At 49.5% G+C, this 19404-nt stretch overlaps 1 protein-coding gene across 1 annotated transcript in view; it reads left to right on the top strand.

Annotated features, from left to right (window-relative positions):
* PWWP2B (PWWP domain containing 2B) overlaps positions 1–14297 on the top strand; it is a 140953-nt gene extending 126656 nt beyond the window's left edge. Inside the window, exon 3 of the mRNA XM_069611414.1 lies at positions 13782–14297. The gene's annotated coding sequence lies outside the window, so the exon portion shown is untranslated. The remainder of the gene's footprint in view (positions 1–13781) is intronic.
* Positions 14298–19404: the final 5107 nt, after the last annotated feature.

Genomic DNA, 19404 nt, shown 5'->3' with positions numbered 1-19404 from the left:
TTTTGTGGGCATATAAAGGAACACCGTAGTGTTTCAGTTCTCCGCTTTATGATCAGGAACTAAAGCAACTCAAAACGTGAGTTTTCTGACTTGCCTTTTTTACATTTATCAAGCTCAACATTGATGATAAAAGCAGTTTCAAGTGGCTGCAACACAAACAAGATAGCAATAATAAACAATACAAGAAAGGAAATGGAACATTAATTCACCTTTATTTTCAAACCTGATCGAGGTCATGAAACGAGGGCTGCCAGAGAACCCACACACAGTGAAGCCTAGAATTACCTTTGAGATTTGTAATCCAGAGTGTTTAACCTACTCACAGAGATCTAAAAGCCACTGGATGAATGCTCGTGAACAAGTGAGATTTTGAGCTATGCTTCGGTCCTGGTAGTGTTGACACATCTAATTTCACTTCATAGCTGATCCCTACCAGTCGTTATTGGTCCAGACGATTGTTCAGCATCTGACCTTTTCACATGGCCATCCCACTTTTGGATCTTGAGACCATTTAAAGTACTCGTAGTTATTATAATATTTTAATATTGGACGAGCGCTGCTGCTCCTTTGATTTAATGCTCTTCCCGCCCACAGCCAGCTGGGTACTTAGGCTTAACTCAGTCTTTACCCTTCCATTGAAGCCAGTGGGCTGGCGAAGGGATCATGATTGAACGTTGTTAAAGGAAATTTAAGAGACCATATTATAATTTGAGCTATTAACCTTGCATAGGTATTGACGACTTGTTGGTTTAATAATTCCGATGTGCCCACAGGATTCTAGTTGGTCCTCTTAATTGCTCACAAAGTTTTTTTTTTTTTAGACCTTTGTCTTTGTTTTGAATAAAGCAGTTACTTGATTTTACAAAAGAAGGCTACTGTGCTTGATATTATATGATAGGTTATTTAGAACGCTCTTAATATCCAGAGGTTTCTAAGCGCGGACCCGGGGCTCAAACCTGTGTTGCTCCTGGTCGTATTGCTTCCAAAGCGAGCATGTTGCTGCTGAGCTATCCTCCCGAGGGAGTGTCCGCTAATGCTAATTGGTTGTAAAATATCTTTTACAACCAATTAGCATTTGGTAGGTGTGAGGGCTGCTGGTCGGTGGACTTCACCTCACTCATTATTCTCCCTCAACTGCAGTATCTGTGGACCATGTTGCTGTGTATTTGGAGGGGCGACTAACAGGATTGTAGAGAAGTGGATTTGTAAGCGCCCGATCTCTAAGAATGAGCGGATCTTCATAAAGCAAGTTAAGCAAGGTAATTGGTTGTGACACATGGTGACGACAGAGGGCACATTTGGTACCCGGCCGGCTTCTTGTCGAGTGTATGAGTTTGTTGGTGTTGATCAGATATATCCTGAGGTACCATTACAATAAGGGCTTTAGAACTCTTATGCAACAGACTGATGCATAAAGCAGGGTGCCCAATTTGCACTAGCCACTGGCTAGTGATAATTGACTCTAAGTAAGAAATGGTGTGCTGTCTGTGTTAGGGAGAATTCTCATTTTTGTGCTAATGCCCTTCAACCTTCGAGAACCCCTAGCTCTTTTGCTGGACTTTCAGACTTTTTAATTTTGACCCTGGAGTGAGTGAGCTCTTTTTCTCACTCTCTCATGTGTTTTGACCTGATTTAGATTAGTTTCCTAAATTTTGGTAGTCTGACAAACGCCATAGGCATCTACCTTTTGTATGGTGACACACCGCACCTTCACTGCAGCATCACAGAGAAATTATTTAGATTTCTCCTAAGGTTTAAATACCTTTTCTTATGTGAACTATTGTTCCCAAGAATTATAAAGTGAGCTTGACTTTACTTAACTTTTTCTCTTTGTAGGTCCAGAACACACCATTTTATGTGTAGTGGTAAGGGGGGTAACCTAGTAGCCCCTTATCCTATATTCTCATGTAACATTTGGTTGTTACCCTCACTACTTTAAATGGCTGGTGACAGTGGTTTAATTTTCCTACCATTGTGCTTTTCTACCGCAGGCTGAACCCTCAACTGCAGTATAGCACCCACAAGTGACCATTTTGTTAAAATGGACCCAATCTTCTTTTTTTCCCATTTTCTGTTTGTGGGGTCTTTCTTGGCTTTTACTCTGCACACCAAGCCAGGTTTCATCCCTTTGTCTGTTTTGCCTTTGGCAGGTGTCTCTGGCTCCAGTGTGTCTGGAAAGGCAGGACATGAGGGAGGTTCCTGAAACTCCCCTGTCCTTTGTCTTTAGGAATGCCTGAATGCAACCAGTCCTGATTGGCTGGCTATCTTCTCAGGACAGCCACCCTGCTGTGTGATTGACAGTCTAGGCTGTGCATGAATGGGCGAAACCTGCTTAAAAGGCGAGGGTTTTGGGACTAATGGCAGAGGCGACTACTGGGAAGAACACCCGACGAAGAAACCGTGAACATGGCTTGCTGCATCCTCTTGGACCTTTACATTGCCCCGTGAAGCCCTGCGGCTGTGCTGAAACCTCTTTTCTCCAGCATGGGGTCTGGCATGGATTCACATGCTCATGAATATTCCCCGTCGTCAGGCTGGGAATCCTCGGTAAAGAAAAAACCAGTATCAGTTTCGTTTCTGATCTGTCTTTCGTAGTAATAACCAATCACTGGTCTCTGCGTCATACTGACCACAGCCAATGACTGCCCTCTACCTAAGCACCGCCTCTGGCAGCCATCTTCAGATTTTTACCGCACGTTCATGTGTTGGGATCCTCGTGCTATTGCTCTCGAGCGTTAGTGCTATTTTTCGCGCTTTTTTCACAAAAAACTTCCGATTCTTTCGGTCAAAGAGCCTCAAGCTCCACCGATCCTACATCCGATCAACGGGGACCCGTGTCGGATTCATCTGTGCCCCTCAAGGGTGAAGAGTTCGTCGAGCTACACTTCGGAGGAATCCAGAAGCTTCTCAGGCCCGGTCTCGGAGATGGCCCAGGAGAAGGGAAGCTTGACGCCCGGAAAGCTGTTCAGGGTCTGCCCTGGATGCCAGCTGCAGAAAGTCTTCAAGGAGGACGAACACTCTTTCTGCCTTTACTGCCTTCATGAGGACAAGACGCACGTGGAGAAGGACTGTGCGTTTTGCGGCAACATGTCGGAACGGACCATGAAAAACCGCCATCAACGTCTCGCCAACTGGCTGGAGGGTAAGAGCCCGTCTGGCGAGAAGAAGAAGAAATCCGAGCGGTCTTCTAAGACCTTTGAGGGCGCCCCGGCGACGGGGGCCCAACATAAGGCCAAGCACCGCGAGTCCGCTGGCACCGGGAGCGCCGAACGGTCGGGCTCCAAGGGCGCCAGGCAGGGCGCACCCTCCCCGGCACCATCAACCACGAGCCAACGCTCTGGGTCGGGTAAGAGGAAGGCCGAGCACCCGGCGAAGCTCCTGGAGAGGCCCCGGTCGAGCTCGAAGGCAGAGGAGGAGCGTGGCAGTGCCCCCTCCCTCAAGGATAAGGCGGTGAGCGCACCTAAGGTGGTGAAGGCCTTGATCCATCCGACCAAGCCCTCTATCGAAACGGTTGCGGCGGCCCTGGCTCAACCTGTGGTGGCTGCACCAGTGGTGGCGACCTCAGGGCCCAGAATCTCCCTGCCTCCTCGGAGGGAGTCTTCCTTTGTGCCCATCGATAGGACCCCCGTGAAACCCTCCGTGGGGAAGAAGGGGGGGCAGGGCGTCGTCGGAGATTCGGCCTCAACCTCAGAAGAGGAGCTGATCGAGGTCTTAAGCCACGGCCTAGGCGTGGAAGAAGGCCAGCCCGTCGGAATGGACCCCGACGCAGGTGACGACGACGACATCGTCGAGGATACCGACGGGGCCCCTGCTCGCCCGTCGGATTCCCCTCTGCCAGCGCCGCAAGACAACTCGGCGGCCATTTTGTTGGCCATACAGTCCTTATGCTCCGAGATAAGGACGAGGCTACCGTTACCGACGGAGGAACCTCTCCCGTCGGGGGATCCAGAACCGGGACCTTCTGGTGTTCCCCCTACCAAGAAAAGAAGGATCCATCCACCACCTCCTTTTCAACCGTCGCGCCCCTTCCAGCCCTCCTCCCCGTCCACCCGAGGGGATGATACGGGGACTGACACGGCAGCGACGGGTACGGACGACGAGGCATACGACGAGGATTTTCCGTCGTCGCCTCCCACCAGGGCTTCTCCGCCCGACGAGATCGGATCTTTCCACTCCATGATCTCCAGGGCTTCCGAGCTTTTCCAACTCTGCCCTGAGGAGAAGAAAAAGGAAGGCTTCCTTTATCAGCGGCGCGAGGCCAAGAGGAAGACGGTCCTCTCAGTGCCTCTGTTGGACGACATTTGGGATGAGGGCCTTTCCCTCCTCAAGAACCCTTCCACGACGCCAGCTAGAAGAGACCGGTACGAGAAAAAGTACCGGGTCCCGGACACGGCCCCCCTGTGCCTCCGGGCGCAGCCTACCCCGGACTCCGTCGTCTCCGCGGCAGCCAGGAAGAAAGCGGGGGGGGGGGTGCGGCCTCCACATCGACTTCCCCGCCGGACGGCGAGGGAAAGAAATTGGATGCTATGGGACGTAGAGTCATCTCGTCGGCAGCGACGACGATTAAAGCGGCCAACGCCTTGGCTATCGTGGCCCGCTATGACAGGGAGCTCTGGTACAAGATAGCTCCCCTGCTGGATTTTCTGCCGGACGACAAGAGGGCGGAGGCCCTTGAGATCCTGCAGGAAGGTGAGGTGGCCTCGGACCACGCCATCACCGTGGCGACGGACATCGCCGACACCGGGTTCCGCCAGCTGGGCAACGGCGTTTGCCTTCGACGTCGTGGATGGCTCAAAGCTACGGATTTCCGGCAGGACGTCCAGACCAGAGTCCTGGACATGCCCTTCGACGGGAACAACCTGTTTGGGAAGACAGTGGACGATTCCCTTCAGGCCATCAAGGCGGATACTGAGACGGCCCGGGCCCTTGGAGTCCTGCAACGACGGACGCCCTTTCGGAGCGGCGGAGGCAAGGGCGCCTCCAAAGTTTCCGGCAGCGGTTTCGCTTCCTACCGTCAAGCAGCCCGCTCGTCGTCGCAAGAGGCCTACAGAGGACGAGGCAAGTCTAGCGGACCCCGCCGTCGTCGCCAAGGAGGTCAAGGCGGCAAGGCCGCGCCCAAGCAGGATTGAACCGGCCGTGGGGTCGGGCCCCCACCGAAGCACCCCGGTGGGAGGCCGGCTGGCGGGCTTCGTCAGCGTGTGGGAGTCCATCTCCACCGACCGTTGGGTGCTGGACGCCCTGGCCCGGGGCCACGCGCTCGAGTTTCAAAGAAGGTGCCCGCGCGTCCCCCCCGTGGCCAGGAAAGAACTTCACGTCCCTCAACTTCTCCTGGAGGTAAAGGCGATGCTCAGAAAGGGCGCCATCGAACTCGTCCCAAAGAGGCTTCGGGGCTCCGGAGTCTACTCGAGATACTTCCTTGTGAAGAAGAAGACGGGAGGATGGCGCCCCATCCTGGACCTGCGACGTCTGAACAAGTTCATCAAGGCGCAGAAGTTCCGGATGGTCACCCTCCAGCACGTCCTGGGTCAGCTGGAGGAAGGAGACTTCCTATCGTCGTTGGATTTGGAGGATGCCTACTTCCACATTCCCATCCTAAAGGGGCACCGCAAATTCCTCAGATTCGTGGTCCAAGGGCGTCATTACCAGTTCAAAGCCCTTCCCTTCGGACTACGGTCGGCACCCAGGGTATTCACCAAGTGCCTCGCACCGGTGGCGGCGCAGCTGTGCCGCGAGGGGATTCACGTCTACCCCTACCTGGACGACTGGCTCATCCGCGCCAAGACGAGGGAGCTCGCCGTGGTCCACACGGCAAGGACCGTCCAACTCCTCACGGACCTGGGATTCTCCGTGAATTACGCCAAATCCCACCTGGTGCCCGCGCAAGTCGCACTGTTTCTGGGAGCCAGGCTCGACACAGTGTCCCTTCTGGCCTCCCCGTCGGAGGAGAGGACCAGGACCATCTTGGGCAAGGTGCAACGGATGTTGGTGGCCGACGCGGCCAAAGTGAGGTCCATCAAGTCCCTCCTCGGGATGATGTCTTCCTGCATCTACCTCATTCCCATGTGCAGGCTCCGGATGCGCCCGTTGCAAGAATTCCTGGATGCGCGCTGGATCCAGACGACGGGCAGCTTCGAGGAAAGGATCAAGCTCGACGAGAGTTTCCGACGAGCGATACGGTGGTGGGGCACCCGCGCGCATTTGACGGCGGGCATGGACTTCCAGACCCCAGCCCACCAGGAGACCGTGACCACGGATGCCTCCCTGGAAGGGTGGGGAGCGCACACCGAAAATCTGCACGCAAGGGGACTCTGGCTCCCGACGGAGAAGTCCCTGCATATCAACGTCCTGGAGCTCCGTGCAGTGTTTTGGGCCCTCAGGTCCTTCCTTCCGTCCCTCAAGGGCAAGGTGGTGAGGATCTTCACCGACAACACCACCATCATGTTTTACATCAGGAAACAGGGCGGAACCAGGTCCCCAGCGCTGTCCAAGGAGGCGCAGGACCTGTGGCATTGGGCCGTTGCCCAAGGGATTTTTCTGGTGCCGTTTCATCTGGCAGGGATAAAAAACACCATCGCCGACTCACTCAGAAGGGAGCTGCGCTCGTGCCACGAGTGGGAACTACGGCAGGATCTGGTGGATCGCCTCTTCCGACGGTGGGGCACACCCCAGATCGACCTGTTCGCGACGGCGACGAACACCAAGTGCCGGAGGTTCGCCAGCAGGTTTCCCCAGACGAGGAGCATGGGCGATGCTTTCTCGTTCCCCTGGGAGGGCCTGTTCCTCTACGCGTTCCCTCCCTTGCCTCTGCTAATCCGGCTCGTCAACCAGCTCAAGAGGTCACGGTGCAGGATGATCCTCGTTGCACCTGCGTGGCCGAGGCAGATATGGTTCCCGGACCTTCTGGACTTGTCAGCGTCCCTGCCGATCAAGCTGCCGGCGGACGCGGATCTACTCTCCAGGGAAGGAGGCGCCATCCTCCACCACGACCCGAAGTCGCTGAACTTGCAGGCCTGGCGTTTGGAAGATACGACATACCGGCCGATTGCAGAGAGGTTCTTGCAAAGGCCAGGGCGTCCTCGACTCTTAAATGCTACGGACACAAATGGAAGAGGTTCTCTGTCTGGTGCCACGCACAGAAGATTAACCCTCTACGGATTACGGCCCCCCAAGTACTGCCGTACCTGCTGACGCTGGCCAAAGCTGGTCTGGCACACGCGTCCATCAAGATTCATCTTGCTGCGATCTCCCGATACACCAGAACCACGGGGCGGACGTCCTTGTGGTCTCATCGTCTGGTGAAAGAGTTCATGAAGGGACTGTTCAGATCGTTCCCGCCGGTGAAGGCTCCGGCCCCGGCGTGGGAGCTCAACGTGGTGCTGACCAAGCTCATGGGACCTCCGTTCGAGCCTCTGCACTCGGCCCCGTTGAAGTTTCTATCGTGGAAAACAGCTTTTCTTGTGGCCATCACCTCCGCACGACGAGTGGGAGAGATCCAGGCCCTTTCCTGCAAGGCCCCGTACTTGACTTTCCACGACACGAGGGTAGTGCTCAGGACGCACCCCTCCTTCATGCCCAAGGTACCGTCGGACTTCCATCTCAACGAACCCTTGGTGTTACCTGTGTTCTTCCCGTCGCCTTCGTCGCCGGCTGAGAGGACTTTGCACTCGCTGGATGTAGCTAGAGCGCTGAAGTTCTACGTGGACCGCACGAAGGGTTTTCGGAAGACGTCACAACTCTTTGTGAACTTTGGACCTGTCAATCAGGGGAAGGCTCTCTCGAAGGCTTCCATTTCCAGATGGCTCTCCGGCTGTATCATGTACTGTCATCGGTTGGCAAACCGACCGCTGCCTGGCCGTCCGAGAGCCCATTCCACCAGAGCGATCGCAGCTACCACAGCGTTCCTTTCTGGTGTGCCCCTGCTGGACATATGCAGGGCTGCTACGTGGAGGTCGACGCACACCTTCACAAAGTTCTACTGCGTCGATCGGGATTCCAGGGAGGAGTCCAGGGTCGGCCAAGCAGTGCTGCGCAACCTGTTCGCCTGAGGTGAGCCTGGTGAGGAGGTAAGATGCTTAATGTTGAGTTTGATGTAATGCTTAATGTTGAGCCTTTGCCACCTCCCGTGGTTGTGCATGTGTGTACTGCTATGTATTCTTTATTCATGAGCATGTGAATCCATGCCAGACCCCATGCTGGAGAAGGAACAAGTTACTTACCTGTAACTGTTGTTCTCCAGCATGGGTCTGGCATGGATTCACATGCGAACCCTCCCGCCTACCCCTCTGCGGCTCTTCACTTGGTCATACTGCCACTTCACGTGCTTCCAAATCTGAAGATGGCCGCCAGAGGCGGTGCTTAGGTAGAGGGCAGTCATTGGCTGTGGTCAGTATGACGCAGAGACCAGTGATTGGTTATTACTACGAAAGACAGATCAGAAACGAAACTGATACTGGTTTTTTCTTTACCGAGGATTCCCAGCCTGACGACGGGGAATATTCATGAGCATGTGAATCCATGCCAGACCCATGCTGGAGAACAACAGTTACAGGTAAGTAACTTGTTCCTTTCTGATCGACAAGAGAAGCTCCCGAAGGGACGATTTCCTCCCTTGGGTTAGTGGAACCAACTAACCCCGAGACAAACTCCACTGGAGCATCTTCCCTGAGTGGCTGTACTACTTCGGTGCTGCAAGAACCGAGTGCCAGGGGTCAAGAAATCTGAAGTCGAGTGTAACGTCCGCTATCCGGCCAGAAGCTCCAGGAGTCTCCTAGGGACCCTCCAGAAGCAGGACAACTAGAGCTTGAGTCCCTTCACGCAGGAGTCCTCCAGATATCCACCCTCTTGTCCCCACGACTGAGGCTCAGGAACCCAGGATCTGCATTGCTGCAACAGGACAGAATCCAGCTAGACGTCTCTTCTTCAAACCAGAGGTACTGTTTAGACGTGGGGTACTTGCCTCATTGTCACGTTAGCTGTGCTCTTCTCAGTTCAGATTTGCATTGGCTATTCTTTTTTTAGAGTTGACCCTAACTCTGCTTTTCACAAGCGTAACAGCTTGTGACCCTACAAGTGATTTCTACAAAACTCTACAACTTTGCAAGTCTTTTTTTATTATCTACGAAGTGCCTCAGCTCCATAGATGTGCTCCAATTGACTTTGGTTGTCCTGGCTCCCTGCAGACTGTTCTAGTCCATTGGCTGATATTGTATGTCGAGGTGATAACTTGTTTTTTAAACTGTTATTGCTGGGAAAGGTTTTGTCTAGACTTCGTTGGAAGATGTAAGTATGCTCACATGTTCTGAGAACCTGTTTAACCATTTTCCTTTCATTAATCTTTCTTTTATGCAACCTCAGAATCTGCAAAGTATAACCAGTGAAATATAAATGCCATTACTGTCCTTGTGAATGTCCGGGTTTAGGAAGTGTGTAAAAGGCATCTCTAAAGAGTATCCACAAAATGTATGCTGATTCTGGGAAAGTATTTTAAAGTATATTTGAATGTTACATATCTTGCCCTTTTTAAAGAACGCTTATTTAAAAATTGATGTTAAATAAATTACTAATTATAACTAAAACCTTGAGTGTAAGTGTTACTTGGCTACTTGTGTCTGTGAATTTTATTGCTACAGCTCCCATTTACCCCTCTTGAGAGGCCTGGCTGCTCGGTCACACTACCAACTTGTGTAGTACAGACCTGTACCAACAGGTGGGTTACCTAATACCAAGCAGATACGTGTTGTCTAGTCTAACACAGTGTTACTAAATTTATTTATGTTGACATTTATATAGCATGCTGAACCCTGAGGCATCTGGACAGAAATGTTTACAATAATAACAAAGTGCAGTAGTGTTCAAGTACACACATTGGAAAACCCTAACCTCATGTTGAAAGGCGGCTACATCAGAGCATGCAGTTACAAGTAGTAAAAATCCAGGTTTATGGATTGGAAAAGCCGCCATCTACACATTTGTTGATCAAGTAAAGTGGCAGTATGCCCATGAAGAGCTGCAGAGGGGCCAGGAGGGTTCGCATGTGACACAACTTGAATCGAAATAGAGCTAAATGCAAGAACCCAGCTAGATTTGAAATACAGCGGAGTACAAAAGCGCAGCTAGAGTCGAAATACAGCAAAGTGCAAAAACACAGCTAGATTTCAGATACAGATAAATGCAAAAACACAGATAGATTCCAAGTAGTTAGGTTTGGATTGCTAGCAATGGGTGAGAACACAGTGTAATCAAAGACTGTAAGCGCAGGAGACTGGGTGAGGTGGGGGGAAGGAAGTCAAGAGGGTAGGAGTGTGTCTGGTAGAAGGGAAACTAACCCATAGTTAAGGGGGTGCGAATGACATGGTAGTACAGATTCCTTAGAAGTGTGAGGTAGCAACATCCTGCATGCTCAAGTGAGGGCATGCAGGAAATCCCCCCAAGAGCGTACCGGCAGCGGACAGGGAGCAGACAGAATTCTAAGGTAAGAATTCTTATGGGTCTGTATGTATAGCACTGAGGTGGCAAGTGACTTATAGGGCTAGTATCTTGAAACTTGAAATTCGGCACCCCGGATGAAGTTTGTCGTAGCAAAATTCACCACTCGGCAAACATCCAATTACAAGGAAGGTTGTTAAGCATCTTTAATGGCAATCGGCAAAGCAGCATACAGATATCCACAGAGCAGGACAACGCGAAACACCCTGTTCCAAATGTTCGGACTGAATGCTATACAGCAACACCTTTTCTCTGGCTTACATTGTCTTTATACTTTCATGTAACATGGTCTTCTTTGCAAGGGGTGTACCAAACCACTTTCGATAACTACAGTATACACAGGTATCTCCAACCTGTTTTTACCTAGTTCTCGCAATACGGTACATAAAAATCACATGGGTGTGTGCACTTTTGCAACATGGAGCAGTCCTCAGTTCTCACAGAGCTCAAGCTGCGCTTGGCCCTCTTAATGTTGCTAAATCTACACACTGCAGCCGTCTCGCCGAGCGAGGTAGTACTCTACATCCTGCTTGTCTGAGCCAAAGCAGAAATACGTAAGAAGAGAACAATCTATGAAGTGGCTGCTTCTCGCAGCATACCTTGTGCCCATTTGGGTAGCATGCACAGAAATGACATGGGGTTAGGCTCGTTTGAGGCCGTGCAACATAATTTAATACGGCAAACATAGGTGAAGCTTAGCTTTGTGAGCAATCCATAGAGGGCATTACATGAATAGCAGCATATTTATATTTTCCAGCACAATTGTTTCAAACACTGTAGGAGTGTTTCAAATTCTGGGGGAAATATTCTTTTTTGGTTTCTGTATCTTGCAAAGCTCGCATCCCACCGCAGATGGGGTTTGTCATTGAGAGTTATGTCAGAAGGCCTTGCAACTTCAGTAAGATGCCTTTATTTTGAATTTGGCTTCTATAGAGAGCCAGTGTAACCACATTACTTTCTTCTTCTGGGAAGAAAGTAATGTGGTAATGACAATGGATGCCAGTAGATCTGTTGTGTCCTGTTACCGTGCTTTTATCCTGGCAAGGTATGTTTACGGAGCCCTGCAGAAGGTCATTTCCATAATTACAAGTGTTTATAGCACAATGTATTTCACGACTATTGTCTTAAATGTTTCCCTACAGACTTCAGTCGAGAGCGAGTTCCGTTCGTAATACTTTGATGCTAGCGTTCATTTCTAGTTTTCATTTTATTCCAGCGTCTTGTGGCCCCTTCTGGCGTGAGAGCACATAGCTATTCCTGTGTTTGTTGCATTGGCGAAGAGGAGCGTTGCAACCAGATCTGTATCCTTATGGGCATAACAGTCTGTGCGGCATGCGTGTTGGTAGCAATGTCCAGGTCTTTGGAACGAGAGATTGGGTCATGGTAAAATGTGACTTTAAGAACAGTTGAGTTTTGTCCAAGTGTCGTGAGATTCAATGCTGGTGCTTGCCTGTATTATTCCTCATCAGGTTCTGTATGTGTGTTTAAGATTGATGACCTAGGTTTTCTGGTGTATTGTTTTTGGCCTTCTAATTCATTATTCTCCGGTTGAGCTCGGTACACAAGGTCAAGTTTGGGATTCATGCGCCAATGTTCATGCTGGTTTTCAGGGGGTTGGGTGATCCACTGTAACAAACACAGTTTAGTCCTTGGGAAGAAGTAGAAGATATCGACACATTTTTATCCTGGCTGCTCTGCATTGTTCCGAAACTTGCAGGTTTGTTAACCAGTCCAGGAACGGAACTCCCCTAGGAGATGGATTACAAAACGTTTTTTGCATACGGAAACATCTTCTAGTTGGATTTGCCAAGAAAGAAAGACCACTGAGGAAGTGGTAGCTTTGTATGCCTACCGCCTTCAACATTTACTCCCCATGATGCCCGTTTTTAATAATGTGCTATTTTTGTATTTATTTAATGTGATATACATGGTTATACAATTGACAACCTTTAATCAGAGTTATCCTTTGAAATAAAAAGAAATAAAAACGAAAGCTGAACATTGATAAAAGCATGTCAACTGAACAAAGAAGAATGCAGTTCATCTGCTAGTTTTTTCTGAATGACAATTAGCAGTTTTACCAAGGCCAAAGTTATTGGTGTTTTCTCACTTGACAACATCATCTTCACCATAGGTCCTTAGGTCTGTGCCCATATTTCTTTGACATCATTCATTAACAACGCTCTTTGGGCTGATGGAGCCATACAGTCCAGTACCAAATGTTTCAAATGTTCTATTGACTCATGTTCTGTGCATAGGCGACATGTGGGAGGACTGTCTTTGGGAGCTCGACACCAGGAAGTTCCTTTTTGTTTTTATTAGATTCAATCGAAATCTAAAAAATGTATCTCTGAAAAACCAGTGAGGAAATAGTTTTAAATAGCTCGGTAGCGAGTTCGGTTTTCTACTGCCCTCCCACGATTTACCATAAACCTTACAGGTTAATCTTTCTTCCTCTGTTTTGAACCAGTCTTGGGAGTAGTTTCTTCATAATTTTATCAGGATTATTGATCATTTGCTGCGTCTAAGTTTTGTAATCGGCTTGGACACTTAGATTCCCCCTGGATCAGTGCCGGCTCCCTATGTTCGACTAGGGCTTTTTTGAGACAATCGAACCCTCCTTAATGTGCTATAATATTCACCATTCAAAATATAACATCTATTTAATTTGGGGGAAGTTTTACACATTCGTTTGCGGTAGGTATAAGAGTGTTTTATGTTTCTTTATGGCATTATGTTTATGAAGTCTACGTGTGGGTTCATATCTACAGGAGGATCAAGGGGAACAAACTATCAGGCTCCAACACCATAACGTGTGCAGTTATAAGGCGTACCTTCACCTCAGTGTGGCATCTTGCTGCTGATCACAGATGTGTTACCCAACTAAATTGTAATGATTTGATCGCCCTTTGAAGTTTGAAGGGCTGAGTGCACTTGCCAGGGTTCAAACGTGTGGCCGCACAAAACCAAGTAGCGATTCATCAGTCCACAGTCCTGGATTCTTGAATTTTTCTAGAAATTCAAGAGTGCTTAGTTTGGTGTTTTTCATTATTATTATTGAACATCTAAAATGTTTACCTAAGCCTCGGCCATAAAGTGATATTGCCGAAGTCTGACTGCGGGTGGTTGGAATGTGTGGCGAGCAAGAAAGTGCAACGAACATTGTGACATTACACGTCACTGGAGTTTTTGCAGCATTTCACTGTACATGTTTACTGTACGTGCGAATATAATGGTGTACTTTCGTATAGGTTTTATTTTGCAACAGTTCACCTGCATATTTTCTTTTCTTCAAGATAAATGAAGTTACGAGGGCAGCTGTTCTCCTGAAGTTTAACTCTGCACACTTCTTGCCATCTGAAGCGCGAGGTTGCAGTACTGCTGGCAGCAGGTCGAGTTGTTTGTTCAGGCTGTGCTGTCAACTTTGAAGGATGAAAGGCACCTGGTCCTGGGCTCAGCAACTCTTTGTGGATCGTTCAGTGGCGAACCTCAAGGACACACGTTAAAATCAAACAAGAACACCGTTTGCACTATTCACAAACTGTAACGAGGATAAACTGCACAAAGTGCTAGAACTTGTCATGCGTTTATTTAATATTTTCTCGTTCAAATACGTGTTGCTTCTGCTTACTTTCCTAACATATGTCATACATTGTTACAGTTTGACGTGTTCCTTGCAATGCGCAGTACAGTGAACTCGGGATAGATGTCTTAAATGAATGACCCTTATGTGCCATTGAATGAAATACTGAAACGCTATGCCTCCTCTTTTTTTGCACACAATAAAGCTTTTTTTGGTTATACAAAGTGAATACGTGACAAGCTTAATGCTTAATGTTTCTTATCCATGTTGGGTACAGTGGTTACTTTTTGGTCTTGTTCCTATCATTGTACATGATTACCTGGCCACCCTCTGATCTCGGGCCCTGGTCCCCTCCCCTGCCAGTTACACACCTGCACTGCCTCCCTGGCAACCCCCGCACGTGGGAACTGTTTTCTGTATCCCTACAGCCCCCCCTCCCCCCTAGCACTTGACACCTGATGTCGGCATTTACCCTTGCACTTGCCACCAGCTGGCCCCACTGCTCTTATTATTTTTATTTATTCTATTACCCCATGTACTGCACTGTCCCCAGACCCCTCCCACTCCGCACTTTTCCTCTCCCCTTCCCCTGCACTTGCACGATCTGAATGACACTTGGCCTAGTAGGATCGCTGTCTGTCTTCCCTTTGTTCCCCCTCCCTTGCTGCGTCACGCCTTGAAACACTTGTGTATAGGCGCGTTATAAATGCCATATATCATATCATACATAAACAATTGCATGACTACTTTTACGATTTTTCATTTCATTCATCAAAATACACCTTAATTACTGCATGGAGCATGCAACACATAATGGTGGCAATGGAGCATTAGAAAAGATTTGTCTGGCAGGCTATTACAGGCGGACCTCAGCAGTGCCTTCTCCACCAGATTCTAATCCACCTCTAATCTATCCCACTTCTCCCCATCCCACCACCCCCAGGGTTCTCAGAACACCTCCAAGGGAGGTGGTGTTATCCGACCCCTCTGATCACTGACCCGGATGAGTCTGCATCCTCCTTGTGGAGGGAGGGGAGCGGGGGCTCGGGATGTATGGAGAAGGTGGAATATTTCCCCTCTGCCTATCCTTTCATGAAAGTATTCTCGCAAGTTATGAGGTTTCTGGGGCTGCAGTTGCACCCTTCTGTAGTGCAGGAAGGATTATACTGGCAGTGTCATTCGCATGAGACAGGGTCAATCTGGCATTCTCTTTCAAAAAGACCAAGACAAGCCTCGATTCCCCACAGAAAATTACCCAGCCTAACAGAAATTTAGATGCCAAGAAAACGGTATGCCTTATCGGCCTCTGGCCCAGTCGGCAGTAGTATTGACGCTCATTTTCTCTGGGAGCACCTCCGTTCTCTTCCCTCCAGTTGACACTCTTGGCAAGGATACTGCTCAAACAGCATGCTGCATTTGCCTCAGGCTAATGCTCACACCATACATGGAACTTGTATTCTTAAGCTCTGGAGAGAGACAGGAGAGTTTGCCAATTACCAGTTCTCTGATAAGTAGGACCTGTTATTTGGGGGCCTTGCTGTGGATAAAGCAGTGGTGCATGATATCTTGGAAGCAATTGTTGGTCTTGTTGAGCTGGCGGCACGCGGCATACGTCTGGGGCTAGCTGCACGGCATGTGACGATGCTTAGGGGCCTGGCTGCTTGGCAGCTACTGACAAAAATAACCTATACTCCCAGGAGGGGGGGGCGAGGGGGAGTACGGTGATCACAGTAGCAACCCAAACAGCAATAGTGCAAGGATTCCAAAATAAAGAATGTCCATTCATGGTTCTATAACTATATACCTTAATTAGATAATAAAAATGTAATCGGCAAACAAGCTTGACCACATAAAATGAACTGGTATAAATGGCACTCTAGGTATTTATTGTATTTGTAGTTTATTGAATTTATTTAGCACTTTAATCCAAAGTGCTGTACATAAGAACTAGAAGAAATGCAACCAGCATACGATGGTAATTGAATCACAACTCAAACAGTATAAGGAACAATTTACATTCTCCTTCATTGGATCTTTCATGGATTCACATGCTTAGAATATTCCCCGTCGACAGGCTGGGAATCCTCGGTAAGTTATATAGACATTTTCCATAGGAAAACTTCCGACACTTTTGTGTCCTATCTACGTCGTTTTGGGCTGCGTACGGCAGCGCCACTAGGACGTAGAGGTATGAATAGCCCCGCCCCCGCGGCTCCCTTAGATTTCAACCGTCTTCCAAAGTAGTGGGATCACCTTGAGTATCTACTATTTTATTAGGTTGTGGGTTCTTCTTCTTCGACTGTTTCTTTTTGAAGAATGTCTGGAAAGGCGCTATTTCGTCCGTGTGCTACATGCGGTCTTAAAGTGTATGAAGGAGACGGGCATATGGACTGTATTTACTGTCTTCACCCTCATTATACGGCGGACCCATGTGAGATCTGTCAGGGCTTCTCACAAAAGACCCTAAAAGACCGCAACAGACGCCTGGTTACTTGGCTCAATGACGGAGCGGGTGCGTACCCGGCATCGGAGGTAGGCTTTACAGCCTCGAGTTCTAAGTCTCCTGTGCCCCCTCGTCGCTTAGTGTCGGCGGAGCCTCCGGCGAAGAAATCCCGCTCCTCTGAAAAACGCCCCTCGGAGAAACATCCTGCGAGGTCCTCCTCTTCACATAAGGCTTTGTCTTCTTCCTCCTCATCTAAAAAGGAGAGAAAAGACTCATCGAAATCCTCCTCAGGAGACCGTCATAAGTCTACCTCGAGTCGAGAGTCCTCGTCCCACAAGTCGAGGTCAAAAACTGCAGGAACGCCTCAAGGCCCTGCGCCACAGACTTCATCGACGATCCGGTCGTCGATGCTTGCTTTGTCTTCGGCGACGGCTCTTCCTACGGCTATTTCGTCAGGTCAAACGGCGCCTATGGAAAAGAGGTCATCGTCGACGGTGGCCCCGTCGGTGGGATGGCAACCAGAGGTTGTTTGATCCGATCCCGCCTGAGGCCTTGCTTCAACCAGAAGCGGCTTTCTCCATCTCGTCGGCGGAGGATGACCGTGGTGCCATTCCAGTTACCTCTTCCTTACTGAATCCCCAGGCAGTTTTGTCCCTGGAGGTGTTGAACACATTACAGAAGCTGTTGGCTTACCCGGTTGAGGAAGATCGTTCTCGTCCACAGGAAGAACTACTGTCAGAGTCGGAACATGAAGGGTCGGGTTCAGACATCTCGTTATCCCCCTCAAGGGACCCTACATGGGACTGAAGCGGAGATGGAAACTCCAAAGAGTCCGGCGCAGCCATCACCACCTGATGATGATGTGGGTGCTTTCCATGCCATGATGGGTAAGGCATGTGCGGAGTTTGGCCTAGTCCCAGAAGAAGAGAAAAAAGATTGTTTTCTGTTTGATCATGTGGGCAAGAGAAGAAAGTCGATATTTGCTATCCCCATTTTAGACCATGTCTGGCAGGAGGGACTAAAAACCATGCGTCACCCTTTTTCAGAACCGGCAGTAAACGGTCGATTGGAAAAGAAATTCAAGGCTCCGGAATCGACTCCCAAGTGCTTGACGTCTCAACCTTCGCTGGAATCAGTGGTATCCGCGGCGGCGGCCAGAAAGGCAAGGTCGCAACACAAATGCACGACCCCGCCAGACAACGAAGCCAGGAGACAAGATGCTTTTGGGAAGAAAGTGCTATTGGTTGGAGCGACTACAGTTAAAGCAGCCAACTCCCTGGCTATTATGGCCAGGTATGATAGGGAGATGTGGCATCGGCTGGCTCCTATCTTGGACCATCTGCCGGAAGAACACAGGAAATCTGCCATGCTGCCCGTACGTGAGGGAGAAGAGGCTTCCAATCATTCCATTAACATTGCTGTCGACCTGGCGGAATCAGGCTTTAAGCAAATCAACAATGGCGTAGTGTTACGAAGGCAAGCCTGGCTTAATTGCACGACATTCAGACCAGAGGTACAATATAAGGTAATGGATATGCCGTGCGAAGGAGAACACCTGTTTGGGGAGAAAGTGGATGAGGCCTTGAAGGGCATGAAAGAATATTCTGACACGGCTCGTTCCCTTGGAGCCCTCCAGAGTGATAGGAATTTTCGTTCCTTTCGTCCTTTCAGAGGAGCATCAGGTAACTCCCGTTTTGGATCATCTAGAGACCGAGGTTTCAGCAGACCCTCCTACTCTTCCCAAGGCTACAGACGTGCAGCCCAAGCTACTCGTAAAGGCAGAGATTACCAAACCTCCAGACGACGAGGCGCCTACTCCTCGTCGATGAAGGATAAAAAGGCCAAAAGCCAGCCATGACAACTTACAGAACGTCCTGGGGGGCAGAGTGTCTCGTCACGTCGACGAGTGGGCACGCATAACAGACCAATGGGTTTTGGACACAATACATCTGGGCCATTCTCTACAGTTCCAGGGCAAACCACCACGCATTCCACCGGTGTTCTCGACACAGCCCCACCTTCAAATACTAATGCAAGAGGTGGCGCTTATGCTGCAGAAAGGGGCTATAGAACTGGTCCCGGTGGCAGAAAGAGGACAGGGAGTGTACTCCCGTTACTTTGTCGTCAAGAAACCCAATGGAAAATGCCGTCCCATTCTAGATCTACGAGCTCTCAACAAACTGCTCAAGAATCTAAAATTCAAGATGCTTACACTCCAAGAAGTGATCAGTTCGATACAACCGAGATTATTTGTTGTCGCTAGACCTTCGCTAGACCTTCAGGACGCATACTGCCATATCCCGATGCGTCGATGACGCAAAAGATTTCTACGGTTCGTCGTCGGACGAACCCACTATCAGTTCAAGGTCCTCCCGTTCGGACTGAAATCGTCTCCCAGGACGTTCACGAAATGTCTGGCTCCAGTAGCAGCCTGGTTATGGAAAGAAGGTCATCATGTGTACCCTTATCTGGACGATTGGCTAGTGAGGGGATTGTCTCCGGAAAGGGCACAGGAAAGTCTGAATGCCACCATGTGCCTCCTACAACGTTTGGGCTTCGCAATAAACTTCGAAAAGTCCTCTTTATCGCCATGAAGGACCTTGGTCTTTCTGGGGGTGGAGTTCCAGACGCAGTCAGGACTGGTAAAGCCATCCATCGAAAGGGTACTGAAACTGCAGCAAAAGGCATCGGATTGAAAAGTCGACACCAGAGTGTCAGTGCGAAGGTACATGTCCCTACTGGGGACCATGTTGTCCTGCATACCCTTAATCATCAATGGTCGTCTCTTCATGAGACCGATTCAGGAATTCTTGGCGGATCGATGGGCACAGAGTCAAGGGCGTTGGTCGGACAAATTGACCTTCAACAGCAAACTCGTCCAGGCGCTTCAATG

Source organism: Ambystoma mexicanum, chromosome 8 (assembly GCF_040938575.1).
Source record: "Ambystoma mexicanum isolate Mex_15411 chromosome 8, UKY_AmexF1_1, whole genome shotgun sequence".
In the NCBI taxonomy this organism is placed as follows: domain Eukaryota; kingdom Metazoa; phylum Chordata; class Amphibia; order Caudata; family Ambystomatidae; genus Ambystoma; species Ambystoma mexicanum.
This window is presented reverse-complemented; position numbering and strand designations above follow the sequence as displayed.